This window comes from Rhinopithecus bieti, unplaced genomic scaffold (genome assembly GCF_001698545.2).
Source record: "Rhinopithecus bieti isolate Rb0 unplaced genomic scaffold, ASM169854v2 scaffold_30337, whole genome shotgun sequence".
Classification (NCBI taxonomy): domain Eukaryota; kingdom Metazoa; phylum Chordata; class Mammalia; order Primates; family Cercopithecidae; genus Rhinopithecus; species Rhinopithecus bieti.
In genome coordinates this window covers 806,129-829,806 of record NW_016813238.1, presented here as the reverse complement: position 1 = coordinate 829,806, position 23,678 = coordinate 806,129, and the positions used below count along the sequence as shown (strand labels likewise).

At 41.3% G+C, this 23,678-nt stretch overlaps 1 long non-coding RNA gene across 1 annotated transcript; it reads left to right on the top strand.

The window, feature by feature from the left end:
- Positions 1–1,058: 1,058 nt before the first annotated feature.
- On the top strand, positions 1,059–21,687 carry LOC108512593 (uncharacterized). Its single transcript, XR_001880634.1, has 4 exons — positions 1,059–1,234; positions 1,415–1,621; positions 3,422–3,542; positions 18,872–21,687. It is a non-coding gene; the product is annotated as an uncharacterized LOC108512593 (long non-coding RNA).
- The last annotated feature ends 1,991 nt before the right edge of the window (positions 21,688–23,678 follow it).

Here is a 23,678-nt window from a genome sequence, read left to right as displayed (position 1 = left end):
GGGAGGCCAAGGTTGGCAGATCACTTGAGGTCAGGAGTTATAGACCAGCCTAACCAACACGGTGAAACCCCATCTCTACTAAAAAGACAAAAATTAGCTGGGTGTGGTGGTGGGTACCTGTAATCCCAGCTACTCGGGATGCTGAGGCAGGAGAATGGCTTGAACTCGGGAGAATGGAGGTTCCAGTGAACTGAGATCATGCCACTGCACTCCAGCCTGGATGAGGGAGCTAGACTCTGAGACTCTGTCTAAAACAAAAACAAAAACAAAAGCCTAAGTCATATCATGCCAGTCTCAGTTTGAAACCCTCCATGGGTCCCATCCCTCAGTAAAAGGCAACATTCTTATGACATCCTTCAAGGCCTCATGTAGTCTTTTGGTCTCTCTCCATCTCTGTCCTTCTCTCCTCCACGTCTCCCACGTGCTGATTGGGTCTGGTAGGGTGACTGGGTGGCAAAGACCTCATAGAGGTGCCTTTCTGCTCAGGTGGCAAACAGGAGAGTCTATTTGCGCCCTGCAGGATGGATCCTTCCTGAGTCACTGAATATATTGGAGGTGCAGACAGCGCCAGAGAAAGGCATTGAGCCTGCCAGATCAGATACCGCCTCTTAGGGTGGACGGAACACCCAGGAGCAAAGACCGGAAATTGTGGAAGAAGGGCCTGGAAGGAGGCCGGGAGAGGCACAGAGGCAGCGAGGTGATGTAGGCTTGGTGGGAGCGGGTATGGTAGCCAATGGGGGACAGGGGCAGGGCACAGACAAAGCTTGCTGAAGATATGAACAGCAGTTTGTGAGCCGGCAAATCCTTGGAGTAGAAAATTCAGGTCTCCTGTTCAGCCCGATGCAGGTGAGATGCTGTTGGAACACGTGACAGAGAAAGGATGTGTGAGCCCAGGGCTTCAGCACGAAGCGCACAGGAGCGAAGGGGAAGAGAAGAAAAAAATCACGCCCAGCAAAGAGTGACAAGGCCCAGCCGCCTGCCCCCAACAGTACTCTAGCGCCTCGTGACCTTCCGCACTCCGTTGCGGGCGTTTGGCACCAGATGGCCCCACGCGCTCTGTTCGACGGTTGGGGGCCGCGGACGCTGGTTGTCAGCAGCACTGGGACCGCCGGGGAACGGGTGTGCAGCGTCCTCAGCGCCGCGGCAGTCAGCACCTGTGGGTGCTCTAGCTCTTTCCCTCGAGGTCACCAGAGGCAGAGCCTCCCCTCCGCGGAGTAGAGGAGCAGCTCACATGGTGGGGATCGGGCTTCCTGGAAGTCTGGAAATGGGAGTTAGGATAAGGGGTTGGCGAGGGCGGGCCGGCACTGTCTCCCGGGGTGGCAGGTGTGCCCTGGCAGCCAGGGAGGCTGCTGCAGGGCAGGTACTAAGATTGGGAGAGACACAGGGCAAAGAACCCTCGGCCTCTTCTTTTCAGGCAGCTGCCACAGAGGACATCAGGCCATGCCAACACCCCCACAACTGCTGCCCGCCTCCAGGTAGCTCTGGGCTCAGGACACCGCCTCCAAGAACCTTAATAGCGCAGCTCTCCAAATCTTGGAGGCAAGGACATTCTATGTGGCCGCCCTGGAAAGATCTGAACCTGTAATATCTGGGCTGCCATGGTTTCTGAGGTGGGGACCAGGTATTCTAAACTCCCTGCATACTTCACCCCAAAACTTCCCTTTCTAACAGGCGGTGTATTTTCACTTCTTTTAAAAGATTTGGTAAAACAGCATTTAAGCCTTAGGAAGTTCCCCATCTCACCCCAGCCAGGGTTTGAACCCATGCTGTCTGATTCCATAGATTATGCATTTAACCGCCAGACTTTGGTGTAGTCTCACGGTGTGCATGATGGATTACATTTTTTAAAATAATACTTGGGGTGCTTAGCACCATGGCAGAGCTGTAATGAATACCTTCACTGTTAGGAGGTCTAACTTGGTTCCATTTATAAGTGGACCATTGGCCACACCGGGCCTGGCTCAGTCTCCGGGGAGGGTGTAGGCAGGGGCCACCAATTATCAGTATATCCCCATGATGAATTTCTCCAGACAGTGTCTCACTCTGTCACGCAGACTGGAGTCACAGCTCACTGCAACCTCGAACTCCTGGGCTCAAGCAATCCTTCCGCCTCAGCTTCTCAAGTAGCTGAGACTGCAGGCATGCGCCAGCACGCCTGATAATTTCTCTTCTAATTGAGCTTTGCAGAAAACCACACAGCTGCCTGAGAGCTATTTTCTCCCAGGTATAGGGACAGGAAATGGCACCTCAGACTTCTGCAGAGTCCACCCTAGCTTAAAAGCCCATGCCCCCAAGGACACCAATCTTTCTTACAATAACATAGACCATCTTTCAGGGTCCTGGCCAAGATGGACAACTTGCCAATATTAACTTTTCCAGGTCACAAGGGTGGTATGTATCTCCATAGATTTAGGTCTTGAATATTTTCTCCTAGAAATATTTCATAGCAAGGGTCAGCACTGCAGCGTACAGGCCAACAAATTTAGCCCATAGCCTATTTATGTAAGGCCAGTCAGTGAAGGATCATATTAACAATTTTAAAGAGTTGCAGAATACACAGAAACACAAAGAGTCTGTGTCACAGACAATGTGGCCCACAAAGCCTATGCTACTTATTAGGTTGGTGCAAAAGTAATTGCGGTTTTTGCCATTACTTTCAAATCGCAATTACTTTTGTGCCAACCTAATCTCTGACTTTTTAAGAGAAAATTTGCAACCACTGTTTTGTAGTTGTCTGTGCATAGATCTTCCACAGCTTTTGCTAATTTATTTGTAAGTATTCTACAGGGTTTGTAAGTGCTATTGTAAATGGAATCTTTTAAATTTTAATTTTTGATAGTTCAGTGGTAGAATACAGGTAATACATACACAGTCCAGTGTCACTTTAACGATGGGAATACCTTCTGAGAAATGCATCATTAGGTGATGCATTTCGTCATTGCGCAAACATCATAGACCGTACCTATGCAAACCTAGATGGTGTAACTGACTATACACCTAGGCCATATGGTATAGCTTGTAGCTACAAACCTATAGAGCATATACTGAATTTGAGGCAATTGTAACACAATGGTAAGTATTTGTGTATCTAAATATATCTAAACACAGAAGAGAAACAGTAACAATGTCATGTTATCTTATGGAAACACTCGTATTTACAGTTCATTGCTGACCAAAACATTGTTATGAAGTGCATGACTGTATATGTACATAAATGTATATATGGGTACATATTGAGTTTGTATATTGAACCTCACTAAAATCGCTTTTGATTTCGGGTAGTTTCTTTGCAGATTCCTTAGGATTTTCTACATACACAATAATGTTGCTAGGAATCATGTTTCTGTGAATAAAGCTAGTTTTCCTTCCGTTGTAATCTACATGCCTTTTATTTCTCTTTATTTCCTTCTGTATTTGCCAGGACCAACACTTGTCAACATGGCACGATGAGGCATTTCTCTTCTAAGTAGGATGTGCAGCCAAAAACTCAGCTGTCTGTGAGCTGTCTTCTCCCAGGAACAAGGATGTAAAATGTACATCAGGTAGGTACAAGATCCATGCTAGCTTAAAAGCTTTATTTCCCAAGGGCACCAATATCACTTGGAATAATTCCATAGGCCAGCTGTCAGGGCCCTGGCTGAAATTGATAATTGACCAATATCAACTTCCCTAGCCCTTGAAAATGGTGTGTGTGTGTGTGTATGTGTGTACTCATGTACTATATACATATATGGGCATATAGTAGTATACGGACAAAATAACTGCTTTTGATATATTTACTTTTATATTGAAACCTTGCTCAACTCCTGTTTACATTTTGTAGTTCCTTTGTAGATTCTTTAGGAATTTTTTTTGTTTTTTTGGCAGAGTCTTGGTCTGTCCCGCTAGGCTGGAGTGCGGTAGCATGCTCCTGGCTCATTGCATCCTCTGCCTCCTGGGTTCAAGTGATTCTCCTGCCTCAGCCTCCCGAGTAGCTGGGATTATAGGCATGTGTCACCACGCCTGGCTAATTTTTATATTTTCAGTAGAAACAGGGTTTCACCATGTTGGCCAGGCTGGTCTTGAACTGACCTCAGGTGATCTGCCCACCTTGGCCTCCCAAAGTGCTGTGATTACAGTTGTGAGTCACTGTGCCCAGCCCTCTTTTGGATTTTCTACATACACAGACTTTTTTGTGCATAAAGGCACTTTTCCTTCTTCTCTTTTAATCTCTAGGCCTTTTATTAATTTTTCTTCTACATTTGCTGCAACATCCAGGAAACTATCAAATACAAGCAGACTAGGTATACTTTCCCAGTTCCTAATCATAGGTTAAGAGTATTCAGTATGGTATTAACTGAAGAGTTTTTGTAGATGTGCTTTATCACAGAAATGAATTCTCTCCAATTCCTGCTTTACTTAGAATGTTTTTGAAAAGTGGTGTGAGACTCGCAGCTATTGAGATCACCATAGGACGTTTCTCCTTTATTCTCTTAATATGGTGAATTACACTGATTGATTTTTAGGTGTCAAATGAATCTTTGCCTTCCTGCAGACAACTTTACTTAGTCACAAAATATCATCTTTTTATATTTGGTTGGATTTGATTTCCTAAAGTGTTGCTAAAGACTTTTGTGTCTATGTTATGGGCGATATTAATCTGTAATTTTCTCTTCTTGTTAGGTTTTGATATTAGGGTAATACTGGCCTTATAGAATGAGTTAGGAAAAGTTGCCCCTTTCTCCACTTTTCTGAAAGAGTTTGTGTAACACAGGTAAAATATTGTTCTTACACATTTGATAGAATTCACCAGAAAAACCATCTGGACTTGCATGTTTTTTCTTAGAGGATGTTTATGATTCCCCATTATCCTTTTAGCATCTTTCAGATCTGACTCATGCCCTTCTCTTTTTATTCCTAATATTGGTAATTTGAGTTTTCTCTTTGTTATTTCTTCTTCAATCTTGATAGGGTTTTCTCCATTTTATTACACTTTATAATTTCTATATTGTATATAGAAATGTCTATAAATATAAATTAATAGAATTAATATAAGGTCTCTTTATCATTTCTATTTCCACTTCTATTTTTATTATTTCTTCTTTTCTACTCATTTTGTATTTAATTTATTCTTTGATTCTTCTACTCAGGATAGAAACTTAAATCATTGTTTCTTAAAATGTTTCTGTTTTAAATAGAAACACTTAAAGCTGCCACACTTTAGCTGTCTGTCACAAATTTTGATTTGCTGTATTTTGCTTACTCAGTCCAAAATATTTTGTATTTTTCCTTGTTTTTTAATATATTGGTTGTATAAAAGTGTCTTGTTTTTATTCTAGATATGAATATATTTTTAAATATTTAATGATTTAAATTCAATATTTATTATAGTATTTATTTATTTAATATTTAATCTGTAAATTTGAGGATTTTGTAGATATCATATTGTTATTGTTTCTACTTTAATTCTATTGTGATAAAAAAAATGTATTTTAATCTCAAAATTATTAAGACTTATTTTTTGGCCCAATCTTAATGAACATTCCATGTGCTCTTGAAAAGAAACATGTGTTCAGCTGGTGTTGGGTTTTATGTTTTACAAAAACCAATAAAGTCAAGTTACAACTTCTGTAATCTTTTTATTAAATTAACAAACTTTATTTTAGAACAATATTAGTTTCACAGAGAAACTGAGGAGAAAGTACAGTGTGTTCTCGTGTATCTTCTCTACCCGTACATACACAGTTTATCCTGTTATTAACCACTTGGATTCATGTGGTACATTTGTTACAATTAATGGTCCAATATTAATACGTTAACTAAAGTCTATGGTACACATTATGGTTAACTCTCCCTGTTATACAGTTCTGCAGGTTTTGACAATTGCATAATGTCATGTACCCATATTGTAGTATCATACATAATAGTTTCACTACCCTAAAAATCTCCTGTGCTCCATGTAATCCCTTCCTCCCCCAAACTCCTAACAACTACTGATCTTTTTATTGTCTCTAGTTTTGCCTTTCCAAATGTCATATAGTTGGAATCATAGAGTATTTAACCTATTCAGACAGGCTTCTTTCACTTTGCAGCATGAATTTAACGTTCTTCCATCTCTTTTCATGGCTCAACAGCTCATTTCTTCATATTGCTGAATAATATTCCATTGCATAGATATACCACAGTTTATCTATTCACTTTCTGAAGGACATTTTGGTTGCTTCTAATTTGGGGCAATTATGATTAAAACTGCTACAAACTTCATGTGCAAGGTGTTTTTTGTTGTTGTTATTTTTGTTTGTTTGTTATCATTTTGGAGTATTTACTATCCCTGAAAATTAATCAATGTAATGGGAGTGCTAATAAAATGGTAATTTTTAAAAATCAAGGTTAGCTCAAGTAATTCTCCTTATATATAAACTAGTACCATTCACTCATTAGGATACCTACATAACTGCAAAATAATTCAAATTACACAGCAACACCCCTTAAAGATTCATCATATACTTAGATGATATGATTTGCACCACTTTCTGGTGGAGACATTCCAATTATTCACAATAGAGAGAATTCAATCTTACAAAGTTGATGGGATAGAACCTAAGAAACGTTTCCCATAATTAAGCAGTAATTCACAATACACATATCTCTGAGGCATTTGTTGTTCCAATAGATGGGCTTGTTCTTCTCTTTAATTACAAAGAGAATGAGGCCCAAATAAAAAGTATCCTACATTTTTAATGACTGAAAATACAATTCAATACATATTCATATTCACTAGAGCTATAAAGCATAATCACTATCAGAAAATTCTGTAATAAAATTCACATTCATTTCTCCTCCTACTGATCTTACATTTATTAGCATACTAACTAAGCAGTGTGTGGTCACTCCACATTTCTGGAGTTCTTCTAAACCAATTTCTGGAGCTATTCTAAGATATGGTTGGATTTTCTGAGAATGAAATGCTTTACACTTTATGAGGAACTCAACCAGACAAAGAAGTTGACTAAGATCCTCTTCTGTTTTTTCAAGGGCTTTGATTTCTGATGTTTGCCTCCATGTTGGTTAACTGTAGCACCATGGAAAACACAATACATGTATTCTTGTAATAACATTACAGAATTTTATCAAGAATCTCTGGAAAAGAGATCATTATGCTGTGTGTATACTGTCAAAATAACTTTAATAATGCAGGAGTCAGTAGTTTTGTTTTTAAACAGGAAATCTGACTGAATTAAATACAGGTAAAACTTATAGCTACTCATATCTCATAGATAAGTCAAATAAGATATGCCAAAAATGTTGTTTTAAAACTTATTAATTATAAAGGTTAGGTTCAACAATTGTTTATAAGGGACTGCAGTGGACCCTTTAAATTGAGCTTCAGTGATTTGTTCGTATGTACAAGAACATCAAAATCCAGGGTCTCATTTCATGAGAGCATGTCTAGAAATTCATCTTACTAAGAATGCAGGAGACTCTGAAAAGGTTGTCTTGTGATGCTTGAAACATATTCATGGCTGATTTATGCTGGAAAAGGGGACACTGAGGCATTGTGATCAGCAGTTAAGGGCTTCCTGTTCCAGTTAAGCTGTGGTACATTTCTCCATCACACACGGCACTTGCCAACTCTTGTGGTACACCAGTCTTGTTCGACAATTTTGTTCATCTCCCTTTTTCCTTTACATTAAGATGATTATCCACCTTACAGAAGCACCCATAGAATAATATTGCTTATTATGAAAACATTCCTTATGTTTAGGTGACTTCTTGTAGACATGCCGTCATTTTAATGTTTCCATTGAGATATTTCCAAAATACATTGCAAAGGAGATTATTTTTTTCCAACACAGGAAATTAACTTGATATCATCAATAGTATAGAGGGTCTTGTGAGCTTTCATAAGAGATTAAGGCCCTTTATTTATCTGCCTCCTGACAGTGACCTGGGACACTTCAGCCTAGGCTTGAAGTACATATTCTTTTGGGACTCTGCAATCCTATGCTCATATTTTGAATCATCTTGTTCATAGATTCCTCTATATGTTGAACCCTGGGAGGCATTCGTACCGAGGATGTTGGAAACATCGCGATGCAGTTCTATGCCTGAAGAAGTCTTTTGCCTTGAAGTGGATTTCACATTTATAGTTTTGATGTTTTCATCATGTGGTCTTAAGGACTGCAGCTCCCATGATGCTCCCTGGAGCTGCTTTTTCACGGGTGTGCGCTGGCTAGCTGGTAATTGCTCAGTGATTTCTGAAGGTGCTAGCTTCTCTGCAACCATGTCCTTTCTTCGTCCAAAAAAGACCTGCCCTGGTCCATCAAGCTCTCTCTGCACATCCTCCAGCATAGCCACAGCTTCATCTCCATTTTCTAGATGATGGCTCTGCACCCAGGGCTGCAGGGTTTTTGGGAGGATGGCCAGGAACTGCTCCAGCACCAGCAGCTCCAGGATCTGCTCCTGTGCACCTCTGGCCTCAATCAGAGATGACAAAGTTCCCAGAGCCGGCTCAGAGCCTCCCGGGGCCCCGGTGAATCCTGGTAGTCAAACTGACTGCAGACGGTCTGCCAGCGGAAGGTCTCTGGGCTGTAGCTGCTGCTCCAATGGAGGCTAGAGTCCAGATCACCGGTCTGCTCTTCTGTCTTCACTGTCAGAATCCCATCACACTCCTCTGAAGTTTGTGTTAGGAGTGATAATGACTTTCCCAATTTTGCAGACATTTTGACTGGCAAATACCTCAGTACTGTTAGGCTTTAATCCTCAAGGAGGTGGAGCTCTCCTTATGGACACTCTTCTCAGCGGGGAAGCACCAGCCCAGCGCTGCCGGGGAAAAACTGGGGAAGGCTGGCTTCGCAGCTGCTTCCGGTGCTGGCGGCCGGTGGGGACCATAGAGAAACCATGTTGCCATTTTTTTCTTGAGGCCAGGTTTTGCTCTGTCACCCAGGCTGTAGTGCAGTAGCACAATCACAGCTCACTGCACCCTTGAAATCCTGAGGTCAAGTGATCCTTCTGCCTCAGCCTGCCAAGTAGCTGGGACTACAGGCACATGCCACCATGCCCAGCCAATGTTTTAATTTTTGTAGAGATGAAGGTCTCGCTATGTTGCCCTAGGCCGGTCTTGAGCGTCCGGGCTCAAGCCATCACAGGCGTGAGCCACTACACCCAGCCCTCTTGTACAAGTTTTTATGTGGACATAGATTTCAATTCATTTGGGTAAATACTTAGGTGCACAATAGCTGAATCATATGCTAAGAGTATGATTAGTTTTGTAAGAAACCACCAAGGTGTCTTCCAAGTGGATATACCATTTCTCTACATCCTTACCAGCATTTGGTGTTGTCAGTGTTTTGGATTTCAGCTATTCTAACAGGTGAGTAGTGGTATCTCATTATTTTAATTTGCTCTTACCTAAGCACAGGATGTTAAGCATATTTTCATAACTTATTTGTCATCTGTATATTTTTGTTGTTGAGGTGTCTGTTCAAATTTTGGCCACTTTTAATTGATTGTTCATTTTCTTACTGTTGAGTTTTAAGAGGTCTTTTTATATTTCAATTACCAGTCCTTTATCAGAGATGTGTTTTACAAATAATTTTCCCCAGTCAGTGGCTCATTTTTTCATTCTCTTAATAGTCTTTACTGAGCAGTAGTTTTTAACATTAATGAGGTCCAGTTTATCTTTTTTTTTTCTTTCATGGATCAAGCTTTTGTGTTGTATCTAAAAGTTATTGCCAAACCCAAGATCACTTAGATTTTTCTCCTATGTTATCTTCTAAAAGTTTTATAATTTTTACATCTGGGTCTGTGGTAGATTTTGAGTTAATTTATGTGAAGGGTGTAAGGTCAGTGTCCAAGTTAAGTTTTTTTACACGTGTAAATGCAGCTGTTCCAGCACCATTTGTTGGAAAGGCTATCATTTCTCCATTGAATTGCCTGTCTCCTTGGTCAAATATCAGTTAAATATATGTGTATGGGTCTATTTCTGGGTTCTTTATTCTGTTCTGTTAATCAATTTATCTGCTTTTTCTTCAATACCACACTGTCTTGACTACTGTAGCCTCATAGTAAGTCTTGAAGTTGGATAGTGTCAATATGCTTCCTTCTTTAATACTGCGCTGGATATTCTAGTCCTTTAGACTCTCCTTATGAACTTTAGAATCAGTTTGTTAATATCCACAAAGCAACTTGCTGGTATTTCTATTTGGATTCTGTTGAAATATAGTCAATTTGAGAATAAATCACATCTCAACAATATTGAGTCTTTCCATCAATGAACATGGAATATCTTTCCATTTGATTACATTTTTAATCTCTATCATCAGAGTTTTACAATTCTCCTCATATAAATCTTGTGCACATTTTGTTAGATTTATACCTACATATTTCATATTTCTAGGAGCTAATGTAAATGATATTATTGGTATTATGTGTTTTTAACTTGAAATTCCAATTATTCATTTCTACTACATAGGAAAACACTTGTCTTTTGTGTATTAATCTTGTATTCTGCAACCTTACTATAATCACTTGTTAGTTGTTAGAGGTCATTTGTTGTTGTTATTGATTCTTTGGGGTTTTTTTATATAGACAATTATGTATCTGCCAAAAATGACAGTTTTATTTCTTCCGTCCCAGTCTGTATATGTTTTGTGTCCTTTGCTTATCTTCCTTCATTACCATGTTGAGTAGAAGTCCTTGTCTTGCTCCCAGTATTAGAAGAAAAGCATCTAGTTTATTACCAGTAAATATGATGTAGGTTTTTTTGGTAGATGTTTTACCAAGTTGAGAATGTTCTACTCTTTATTCTTAGTTTGCTGAAAGCTTTTTATCACAAATAGATGTTGGATTTTTCTCCGACGCTTTTTCTGGACCTATTGATATGATTATATACTTTTTTCTTTAGCCTGTTGATATGATAGATTGCATTAATTGATTTTCAAATGTTGAATCAGACTTGCATACCTGGAATAAATTCCATTTGGCCATAATGTATAATTCTTTTATACATTTTGGTTTTGATTTGCTGATATTTTACTGAGGCTTTTTCCATTTATATTCATGAAAGATATTGGTCTGTAGTTTTTTCTTTTCTGCAATGGATGTGTCTGATTTTGGTACTAGGATAATGCTGTTCTCATAGAATGAGTTAGGAAGTTTTCCCTCTGCCTCAATTTTCTAGAGCTGCTTGTAAAGAGCTTAATTTCTTTCTCAAATATTTGGAATTCACCAGTAAAAGCACCAGAACCTAGTGCTTTCTGTTTTGGAAGGTTATTGATTGTTGATTCAATTACTTTGATAGATATAGGCTTATTTATATTCTCTATTTATCCTTTTGGCAGACTATGTCTTTCAAGGAATTGACCATTTAATCTACATTATCAAATTTATGGCATTCTAATATTTTTTATTATGCTTTTAATATCTGTGATTCAATAGTGATATTCCTTTTTCTGTCTTCTCTACCTTTTCTTGGTTATTTTATTTAGACATTTATCTGTTTTATTGATATTTTCAAAGAGCTAATTTTGGTTTTATTGATCTTCTCTATTGTTTTCCTGTTTTCAATTTCACTGATTTCTGCTCTAATTATTTTTTATTTCACTTACTTTGGACTTAAATTGCTCTTCTTTTTGTAGTTTCTTAAGGTAAGGGTTGAGATTGATTTTAGATGTCTTACATTCTAATATATGCATCCATTTCTATAAATTCCTTCTAAGAACTACATGCTTTGTGTGCTACAAATTTTGGTAAGTTGTGTTTTCACTTTAATTTCGATTCAAAATACCTTTTTTCTCTCTCTTTTTTTGAGGCAGCAGTCTCGCTCTGTCCCCCAGGCTGGAAGCTGCAGTGACTGGATCATCAGCTCACCTGCCACAGCCTGCTCCCGGCTCTTTACCGTATCATTCTCCTGCTCACGCCCTCCCCGACGTAGCTGGACTGCCAGGCCGCCCGCCACCTCGCCTGGTCTAGGTTGTTTGCTATTCCTTGTTTCTTGAGTAGTTGCGTAAGCCGCACGACGTGGCTTCACCGGTGTTCAGTCCGCAGGATGGTCCCTCCTGACTGTCTCCTCCTGACCTCGTGATCCGCCCGTCTCGGCCTCCCAAAGTGCTGAGATTACAGGCTTGAGCCACCGCGCCTGGCCTGATTCAAAATATTTTTAAATTTTTCTTGAGATTTCTTTGACTCATATGCTACTTCTCTTTTGAGTTTTGTCAGCCTTGTTTCATATAATGTGAAGCTCTAGTGTTGGGTGCAAAAACATTTAGCATTGTTATGACCTATTGTTGAATTAATCCTTTTATCATTATCAAATAACTCTTTTCATTCCTTATTATATTCTTTGTCTGAAATCTACTCCATTTGATATAACTATTCCAGATTTCTTTACATTGGTATTAACATAGCATATCTTTTTCCATCCTTATCCTTTCAGTTATATTAGTTGTTATGTTTCAAGTCCTTTTTTTTGTTTGTTTTGTTTTGTTTTGTTTTGTTTTGTTTTTGTTTTGAGATGGAGTCTCCCTCTGTTGCCCAGGCTAGAGTGCAGTGGCGCAATCTCAGCTCACTGCAAGCTCCGCCTCCCGGGTTCATGCCATTCTCCTGCCTCAGCTTCCCAAGTAGCTGGGACTACAGGTGCCTGCCACCACGCCCAGCTAATATTTTGTGTTTTTAGTAGAGACGGGGTTTCACCGTGTTAGCCAGGATGGTCTCGATCTCCTGGCCTCATGATCTGCCTGCCTTGGCCTCCCAAAGTGCTAGGATTACAGGCATGAGCCACTGCGCCCAGCCTCAAGTGGTTTTTTTTATACATAGCATATAGTTTTGTATTTTTAATCCAATCTCACAATCTCTGCCTTTCAAATCATATGTTTAGACCATTAAATTTAATATGGTTAGATGTCGTTGTGTCTACACTGACAGTTTTGCTGTTGTTTCCTGTTTGTTCCATCTGGTCTTTGTTTCCTTTTCCTCTTTGTATACCCTTCTTTTGGATTATTTTCGTGATTCCATTTTATCTCTCTTGTTTACCTACTAGATATATTTTTTAAGTGTTTTAAAAGTGATTCTTTATATTATATAGAATATACTACATACTATAGTATAAACTATATAGAGTAACATATATAGTCTACCTCCAAGTAATATTATATTGTTTCACATACAGTATAAGAAGTATATGATAAGAACAGTACACTTCCATTTCTCTTGTCTTACCATTTGTGTCATTGTGCCATATATTTTACTTTTTTTTTTTCTTTTTTTGAGACGGAGTCTCGCTCTGTCGCCCAGGCTGAAGTGCAGTGGCGCGATCTTGGCTCACTGCAAGCTCCGCCTCCCGGGTTTACGCCATTCTCCTGCCTCAGCCTCCCGAGTAGCTGGGACTACAGGCGCCCGCCATCTCGCCCGGCTAGTTTTTTGTATTTTTTAATAGAGACGGGGTTTCACCGTGTAGGCCAGGATGGTCTCGATCTCCTGACCTTGTGATCCACCCGTCTCAGCCTCCCAAAGTGCTGGGATTACAGGCTTGAGCCACCGCGCCCGGCCATACATTTTACTTTTAAAGAAAGTGTTTGACATTCTCACACACATACACCCACACACACACACATAAGTATGTATATGCATATATTTTTATATTTTTCCATTGCTACTCATTCGCTTGCGTAGATCCAGATTTCTAACTTGCACTATTTTTCTCTTGCCTGGAGGACTTCCTTTAACTTTTTTTTAATGAAAGGTATGCTAGAGAGAAATTATTGAAGCGTTTATGTGTATAAAAAGGTTGAGGGGTGTGTGTGTGTGTGTGTGTGTGTGTACCTTCACTTTTAAAAGAGTTTCACTGGGTGTAGTGTTAGCACCTGTTTCTCCACATTCTGGCAGGTTCACAGGGTATAGGTTCACAGTATTGTTTTCTTTCGAATTAAAAAAAATGCTAACCCATTGAGTTCTAGCTTGTATATTTCCAATGAGAAGTGTGCCATATTCTGTTTGGGGGGAACTTTTGATAACAATATATTCAAATTTTGTTCATTCATCTGTAGCTACATCTTACTCTTTCTTTTTTTGTTTCTTATTAGAACAATGCATGTGTTCCACTGGAACACATAATGTGTGCTTTTTATTGGGATGTCTTCTGATTTTCTTCTAGTGACTAAGCAGTTTGATTATGATGTGCCTGGATTTAGTTTTTTCATGTTTCTTGTTATCTGATATCTTAAATTCATCATTTGTGTGATGGTTTGAGGTTGGGGTAATTTCCGTATGCACAACCAATGAACTCAACCATATGTATTTAGGAGTCTGTTATCCTCCCATGTCCTCACTCCTTATTTTCCCCTTCTAGGAATTCTCCCTCAGCCATCTTTTTTCATACACCCAGTGACCGAGTATACCTTGATGAGGCCAAAACCTTTTCTAAACTCAAATAGCAAGTCTATGGATTCCTTCTTCCTTTTCCACACATGCCCCTGCCATTCAAGCCAACAGAAAATGCTTCAAAATATATACAAATTTTACTTCTCATCACCTGCACCACCACCACTGTGTCCAAGCCTTCATAACTATGGCCATAGCCACCTAAATTGTCTCTCATCCCCAGAAATCAGAATGATCCTATTAAACCTCAGTCAGATCATATCATCCTTTGCTCCAAACCCTCCATGATTTCCATCTGTGAGTAAAAGGCAATGTTCTTATCACATCCTCCAAGGCCCCACTTAGTCTCTTCATCCCTCTCCATCTCTGTTCTCCCCTCTTCCCACTCTGCAAAGTGCGAACTTCATTCTGGCCCCCTGTTAAGTTACTCACTGCTCCCTGTGGGCAAGAGACGTCCTTCCTCTGAGGCTTTACAGTGGCTAGTCCCACTAATTGGAATGCCTTTCCCTGAGATAACTGTGTGGTTCGCTTAATTGTTGCCTTCTAGACTTTGCTCAGATTCCACCTTCCCAGTGAGGTTTACCATTTCCAGTCTATATAAATAGAAACTCACATTTCTCCCTAGCCCCAAACTCAATCCTACGTTGGCTGCCCTTCGTCTCCCTGAAGTTGTTACTGGAACCTATCAAATAATTTACTAATTTATTATATTTGTTGTTTATTTTATTTTCTCCAACTAGAATTAGGTTTCATAAGATTTTTATCCTTGTTTTTTAAAAATTGATGCTATTACCTAAAGTATTCCTTAGACTACTCATTTTGTCTCAAATAATAATATATATGCCCAACTGATGACTAAATGGGTAAATGAACAGACCTGGGTCTTCCACAGCCATGTCAAACTATTAGAAAGTTAACTTACTGTATGTTTTCCAAAACAACCAATGTCCGTTTATCTAAACCAGATGGCTAAAATAGCCCTGGTCTTGTTGGCATCGCCTACTTCCCCTGCCTCCTCCCTTATCTCTTCAACTATCCCACTGTCAATTCCTCTAGACTGGGAGCTCAGTGGCTCATTTTTGCATTGGGTCACTGCAAAAAAATTTCTTAAGCCTATCTGCTTCTATTCTGGCATCTACTTAATTCTTCCTTTCAGGGAGGCATAGAGTGCTTCTAAAATCTATATATATCATGTAACTTCTTTGCTTATCCTTTCATGATTCCTCATACTTTGTGGATAATGGACAAATGCCCCCTCATGGTATGTCTGTTTGTCCATGATCTGCACTTGCTGAACACAGCAGCCACATCTCCCAGCTTGGGTTTCACTCTCCAACCACATTTGACTACTTGCCTAGTGTCCCACAGGGTCATGATCTCTTTCTTCCCTGACTTTTAATTTAATTTAATTTAAAGTTCCAGGATACATGTGCAGGTTTGTTATACAGATTAGTCTTCCCTGACTTTTAACATGCTATTTCTTTGACCTCCAAATAACCTTTCTCTGCCTGGTCACTTCCTCCTCTTCCGTTTTTTATTATTTATTTTATTTTATCTTTTTCCATCTCTCTCACACCTAGTTTTTTGTTGTTGTTGTTGTTGTTGTTGTTATCAAATAGAGTTATATTTAAAACTTTACTTCTAACAATATTAGCTGCATAGCTTGGAAGACTCCAAAACAATGTGGAAGCCAAGGCACGATGTGTCCAAAAAGTTTTTTTTTTTTTTTTTGGCTAATTTGATTTTTTTAATAGAAGAAGAAAAGTGTAGGAACATATTAACCACGAATTATAAGACCATACAAAAAGCCACTGGCTGACTTGAGAACAAGCTTGTGCACAGAGATGATACTATTACAGAGCATATGTACTGAAATCTTCTATCCTCAATATATTAAAATAATGAAATTTTCACAGTAGTCATAGTTTTTATATCACTTTAGAGTCCATATTCAGAATAATTACAAAATATTTTCTAGGATCTGCTCAAGTATACAAAATATAGTTTGTAATGTATCAAAGATACTTATGAAATAAACTTAGCAATAAAGCAAGTTTCTCCATCACAAATCATATTTGCTTATTATTCTAGATAAGCTGGTTTCCTCCTTTCTTTTCAAAAAGCATTATTATTATTACTTTAGTGCTCAAGCTGCCTAAAATGCCTTCTTCCCTCCCTCCTATTCAATTTCTGTCCATCTTTCAAGGTCCAATCTAAGCTTCCTTTCCTTTCTTTCTTTCTTTCTCTTTCTTTCTTTCTTTCTTTCTTTCTTTCTTTCTTTCTTTCTTTCTTCCTTCCTTCCTTCCTTCCTTCCTTCCTTCCTTCCTTCCTTCCTTCCTTCCTTTCTTCTTTATTATACTTTAAGTTCTAGGGTACATGGTCACAATGTGCAGGTTTGTTACCTATGTATACATGTGCCATGTTGGTGTGCTGCACCCATTAACTCATCATATACATTAGGTATATCTCCTAATGCTATCCCTCTCCCTCCTCCCACCCTACATCAGGCCCCGGTGTGTGATGTTCCCCATCCTGTGTCCAAGTGTTCTCATTGTTCAATTCCCACCTATGAGTGAGAACGTGCGGTGTTTGGTTTTCTGTCCTTGCGATAGTTTGCTCAGAATGATGGTTTCCGGCTTCATCCATGTCCCTACAAAGGACATTAACTCATCCTTTTTTATGGCTGCATAGTATTCCATGGTGCCACATTTTCTTAATCCAGTCTATCATTGATGGACATTTGGGTTGGTTCCAAGTCTTTGCTATTGTGAATAGTGCCACAATAAACATACGTGTGCATGTGTCTTTGTAGTAGCATGATTTATAATCCTTTGGGTATATACCCAGTAATGGGATGGCTGGGTCAAATGGTATTTCTAGTTCTAGATCCTTGAGGAATCGCCACACTGTCTTCTACAATGGTTGAACTAGTTTACAGCCCCACCAACAGTGTAAAAGTGTTCCTATTTCTCCACATCCTCTCCAGCACCTGTTGTTTCCTGACTTTTTAATGATCACCATTCTAACTGGTCTCACCTAGTTTTACGTCCTTCTTACCTACTCCCGTATCACCACCACCATCTTTCCAGGTGTAATATTTGGTTTATTTATCTGTCTCTCTCTGCTATACTGTAAATTGCTGGGATGCAAGAGATAAATCTTTGAATTCTATATCACCAAGGCCTAGCACTGTTTAATATAATTCATTGACTCTTGAACAACACGCGTCTGAACTGCACAGATCCACTTACATGTGGATTTTCTTCCACTGCAGCCCCTCCTGAGACAGCAAGACCAATCCCTCCCTTTCATCCTCCTCCTCCTTCTCCTCCTCCTCCTCAGCCTACTCAACACGAAAATGACAAGGATGAAACCTTTATGATGATCCACTCATCCATTTTCTTTTCTCTAGCTTATTGTATTGTAAATATGCCATATATAATACATATAACATACAGAATGTGTTAACTGTTCATGTTATTAGTGAAATCTCCAGTCAACAGTAGGCTATTAGTGGTTAAGTTTTGGGGAAGTCACAAGTCATGCAGACATTTTGGACTGCGTGGGGGAAGCAGAGCCCCTTACCCCCACACATTTTCAAGGGACAACTGTAATCTGTAGGCAGCTGAAGGAAATGCTTGTACTTTATTTTTCTTTCCACCATCTTAAGATACCTTCATAATTTGTAAAATACCTTTAAGAAGATTGTATTTTCAGCACAGTACAACTCCAAGGTCAGCCAAGTCTCTGTGAAATTAGAAATTTTGTGATGATATTTTTGTGGTTAGGATTCAAGATAGACCAGTTATTTTTCCAAATAGAACCTATCCTACCATTTACCTTAAAAGATAATCATTTTTAATTTGTCAAAGCAACATGATACTAATATCTATGTAATCTATTACATCCTAGCAGACTTAATTTTTTAAAAAAATGACGGAGCAGTCATACCTGAGTTTTTTCTTCCTTTTTTCCTCCAGGCCCAAAAGCCTGATTGCCAAGTCAATCATCCATAGGTGAAAGTGTGAATGTGGCTGGATGTGGTGGCTCACACCTGTTATCCCAACTCTTTGGGAGGCCAAGGCGGGAGGATTACTTGAGCCAAGTTTGAGACCAGGCTGGGCAACATGATGAGACCCCATGTCTCCCCGACAATCCCCTGCAACCAAAAAAAAGTTGTGAATGTGTATGAATTACTGGCATACAACTAAATTAAACAAACAAACAAAAAAGACATTTAAACTCCATGTTGGGCCTTGGGTCACAGAAACTTTGCACAGTTAAGCCTGGCTCAACAATCATGGCTTATACAAGTCAGTATTTTCTTCATCATTGAGTTAGAGCAAAAACACATGAGCAGAGGAAACTTGGCAGACATAGACAGCAGTGGGTGTCCTGACAGTTCCAAGACCAGAAAAAACCTGCCCAGAGCTTAGGTCTTCCAGGGTAACACTGAAACCAGAGTATAGTGTTGCACGGCTGATACTCACTGACTTCTCTCTTCTCTCTACAGGGGAACATCTTAGGCCAGTGTGTCAACTTCTGACTTGGCTCATCTGAACCCAAGACCTTGGACACATTCACAAACACCCCAGGGTGTTGGGTTTCCAGTTTGCTCTAGAAGGACAAATAGCAGGTGAAGTTTGTTTGCTGTAACTAGAAGGAGCAGAAAGTGCTCCCAGCAGAACAAGATCAAATTAAAGGGAACAGTGGTCACCTGCCATTTCTAGAGGAAGATTTTGCTTTCGATCACTGAGGACCCTAAGTCTTACATGAGAAGAAAACGCGGGTGATGCCGTGTGCTTCTGTCCCCAAAGAATCCCTGTGCAGGTGCCGAGGGTGCCCCAAAGACAAGGCTGTGCTTGCCGTGCCCACCACAGTAGCACATTTGATCCGATCAAAAGCAGGTGGAAAAGGTCCTGAAGCACAGATATTTTCTCAGTGATGTTGTTTTCTCCAAAATTAAAGGGGGAAAGTACCCTGGCTTAGGCCCCTGGTGTTCCGATTGAAGGTGAGAATAGAATTATTTTCTTCAACGTGTTCTCCCATCGAGCAACAAGTGCACTCCAGCCACCAGTGTCCCAGCTGCTCTGAATGATGGTGAGAAGGGTATCCAAACACTTGAATGGTATTGTACCCTCTACTTGCCACCTGAATTCTCACTTGTGGACCCCAGGCACTCTGGCTGTATTCTCAAGCAAGCATAGGTGTGGGGCTGTGTCCTGCCATTGCACCATCTTTAATCTGGACTTGTGGACCTCAGGCTCTCTGACTATTCATGGACAGAAGTTTCTGCAGGCACAGGTAGGGTGCTGTTTCCTCCCATTGTCCACCTGAATTCTGGACTTGTGGACCCCAGGCATTCTGGCTGTGTTCGTGAATAGAAGTGTCCCCCTCAAACCCATATATGCTGCCATCTCCTCCCATTACAGGTATGGTGCCATCTCCTCCCATTGCAGGCACTGCACTGCCCATATTCTGGACTTATGGCCCCCACATGCTCTGATTGTATTCATAAACAATAGTTTCTTCCATCACAGATATGGCACCAGCTCCTCCAAGAGAAACAGATGTGCTCAAGCTTGAGTGGTCCGCAGGTGTTTGACAGAAGTCATGAACAGAAGTATCTTGGGACACACGTTTCTTCTCTGTTGTGCAGGTTTCTCCTGTAGTAACAGGTTTGCTTTGGCCATATGGGCCCCAAGCGCTCTGACTGGACGCAGGAAGAGAAGACTTTCAGTCTCAGGTAGTGTGTTGTCCCCCACTACTGCAACATAGGTGCCTGGAAAGATGGAACACAGGGTGCTCTGCTTGTGGTGGAAACACAAGGGCCTCCAAGCATAAATGTGCTGCTTTCTCCTTCCCTTTGAGGGATGCAGATGTATTCTGGCCAGCTGCGTTCCAGGTGGTCTGTCTGTGGGCAAGACAGAAGTGTCCCAAGCACGGGTATGTGCAGGCTCCTCCAACCGCAACAGGTGTGCTTTGGCCAGATGGTTTCCAGGTGCTATGAACACAAGAAGGAACAGAGGTGCCTTCTGGAACATGTTTCTTCTCAGTGATGTTCTAAGAGGTGTGCTTTGGCAGGACAGGCCCCAGCTGCTCTGACTGTAGGCAGGGAGGAAAGTGTTTCCCAGGAGTTTTTGCTTTCAGTAGTACTGCCTTCTCCAACTATACCAGAGGTGCTATAGGCTTGCAGGACCCCTGGTGCTCATGTGTAAGCCTCCCCAACATAAGCTAAGGTGCTGCACGCCCCTCTAGGCACTGTTGTAAAGCTGAGTGCTTCAGATGTGGGGCTGGGCCTGGGGCAGACACACTGGTCCTAGAGCTGTCATGACCCAAAGAAGCCCCAGAGTCCATGAATGGAAATGAGTCGGAAGAGGAGTTAGCGAAAGGTGAACTGTGCCTGGTGCTGCGCATCCAGTGATGGCTCCAGAGCTAGAAGTAGTGGTTGTGCAAATGGGAAAAGGACCTGAGGTGCCACCCAAGGTTGGGTGGATGCTAACAGAGATATCAAAGATGGACATGGGGGTACCATGTATGCAAAATCTGATGGCATTATGCTCCCATTGGATGTCTGGGCTGCAGTAGAGGCTCAGTTTAGAGCTTGTACTGAGATTTTACGTTTCTCAAAGGGTAAATGTTATCAAATATGTCAGAGGATCCTGCCACGGGGAGGCTAGAAAGGCGACATGGTAGCCATATTGATTTCATCAGAGTCAAAGGCAGCCTTGACTGCCCCATTGGCCAAGGTCCTAACTACTAGAAAACAGACAATTGCTGAAGTAGTGATAAGTATGCTAGTGCAGACAGGGATCCTAGGAAGACTGACTCTCTGCTGCTGCCCTTTAGGAGCTCTGAATGTGACTGAGAGGTGGCTTCTGGGCTAAAGGAAAGGTTCAAAGTGGGGTAGGGATGTTTACCATAAACATAGGTGGGTTAGTGGAGACTGCCTTTTGCAGGGGGCTGTCCACTCCACACTGCAATGAGCCGCTCAAATGGGAGTTCCAAGACCAAAGGAAACCTACCCAGAGCTTGAGTCTTTCAGGCTAACCCTGAATCTTGGGGGGACCAGGAGATGAGACCCAGGGAATAGCGAGTGGTGTCCATGTTGGTCATCTCAAAGTTCAAAGCAGGCTGGAAGGTCAAGTCTGCAGATGGGCTGACTGGGCAGGGGAAGCGATAAGGTTGGCCAGTTAATGATGGGTTGGTATATTCATCTGTCTTCACACCGCTATAAAGAACTATGTGGGGCTGAGTAATTTATAAACAAAGAGGTTTAATTAACTCACAGTTCCGCATGGCTAGAGGCCACAGGAAACTTCCAATCATGGCAGAAGGCAAAGGGGAAGCAAGGCAAGTCTTACTTGGCGGCAGGAGAGAGAGTGCAGGGGAAACTGCCACTTATAAACCACCACATCTCATGAGAATTCCCTTACTATCATGAGAACAGCATGGGGGAAACCACCCCTACGATCCAATCACCTCCCACCAAGTCCCTCCCTCCACACATGGGGATTACAGTTCAAAATGAGATTTGGGTGGGGACATAGAGCCAAACTGTATCAGTTAAGTCAGTGAAGACTGAGGTACCTGTAGAAGTGAGGGAGGAGCACAGTGGTCTGGATGAACCAGTGGAGTGATAGTCAGGGGACTGGCATTCAGTGAGGCTGGGGGAGAAGCTTGCTAAAAGCATTGCTGTTGTAAAGCAGGGCATACATATCTGATATTGAGGATGTAGAATGCAATTTGGAGATGCTTCCTAGCTACCTACTCTTCCAAGGAAAACCATACACTCTTCAGCCTGGTGTTTGTGATGCACTACTGGGCTACATTATAGAGGGTGCACTGGAAAGGAAGTGAAGAAGTCACCAGCACGCAAAGGTGGAAGCCCAGGGGCCTTTCCCCAGTGAGACTTTCTGGCTGTTCCTTTGGAACTTCCACCTGCTAGTTGCAGATGTTTGCCACTGGATGGGGCCCCATGCTATGTGGGAACTGTTCAGGACTGTGGGTACTTAGTTCCAGCAGAGTTGGCTCCACCAGGGCACCAGGTCTGCAGGCTTCTCAACTCCTGGCCTGGAGGGGCAGCTTCAGCAACCAGTGCCTGGGAGTCCACTAGCCCTTTCTCTCTGAGTCACTTGAGGGCAGAATCTGCTCAAAGTCAGAGGGCTGGAGCAACCTGGATTGTGCCAGAGTGAGAGCCCAGCTCACTGGAGGTCAGAGTAAGAGAGTCAGGGATGGAAAGAAACAGGGTTTTGCTCTGTCTCTTGCAGATACTGAGGCACTCAGGAGGCCCAGAATGGCAGCAGCAAGGCATGTGCTAAAGTGGGGAAAGAGTGACTAAGAGGCATGGGTGCAACTTATCCCAGCCTCTTCCTTTTAGGCAGCCACCACAGAGGATATCTGTTTACCCCCATACCCTACTCCACCTCCATGCTGGTAGATATAGTCTGGGGATACCGTGTTTTAAAAAAAAAAAAAAAAAAACAGGATCTGTCTATCACCTTTCCAAATCCTGAAGCAACATGAGCCTTCTTTGTGGCCACCTTGGAAAGGCCTGAGTCCCCAGCATCACCTGGGATACAAAGTGTTCTGAGGTGGTGGCAGAGTGCCTTCCTGCCCAGATCCCATACTCCTCAACATCTCTTCCTGGCAGACAGGTTTCTCTTAAATTCCTTTGGCAAATTTGGTTTCACTTCCTTTTGCAACTTTAGAACCTTTCTCAGGTCAGTCCTAAGGTCGTGGAGAAGCCAGGATTTGAACCCATTCTGTCTGATTCCAGAGCTCATGCATTAACCACCTGACTCTGGTGCCTGCTCATCACATGTGCATCAAGTATTATCATTTTTATAGTTCTCAGAGTACTTAGCACCATGCACATCTGTAATAAGTACAGCCACTGCCTACTGAGAGGTATAAACGTTCAACTCTTAAGGGACCCACAGGCCACACTGGGCTCCAGTCTCCTTAAAAGATCTGGGACAATCAACAATTGTCAGCAGAACCCCATCAGGCATTTATCTTCTCACTAAGCCTTGCAGCAAACCACACAACTGTCTATAATCTATCTGCTCCCAGATGCAAGAACACAAGTTGCTCATCAGTTGCAGGATCCACTCTAGTATAAAAGCTGTGTGTCTCAAGGCATAATTCCTTGTGATTACTTCATAGCTCTGCTTTTGCCTTGAGACAAAAGAAATTTCCTTCAATTCTCCTACTTTGCTGAGATATTGTTTTTTGAAAAGGATGTTAATTAAATCTTGTCAATCACTTTTCCCATCTCTCTGAGATACTTACCTGGCTTTTCTCCTTCATTCTCTTAG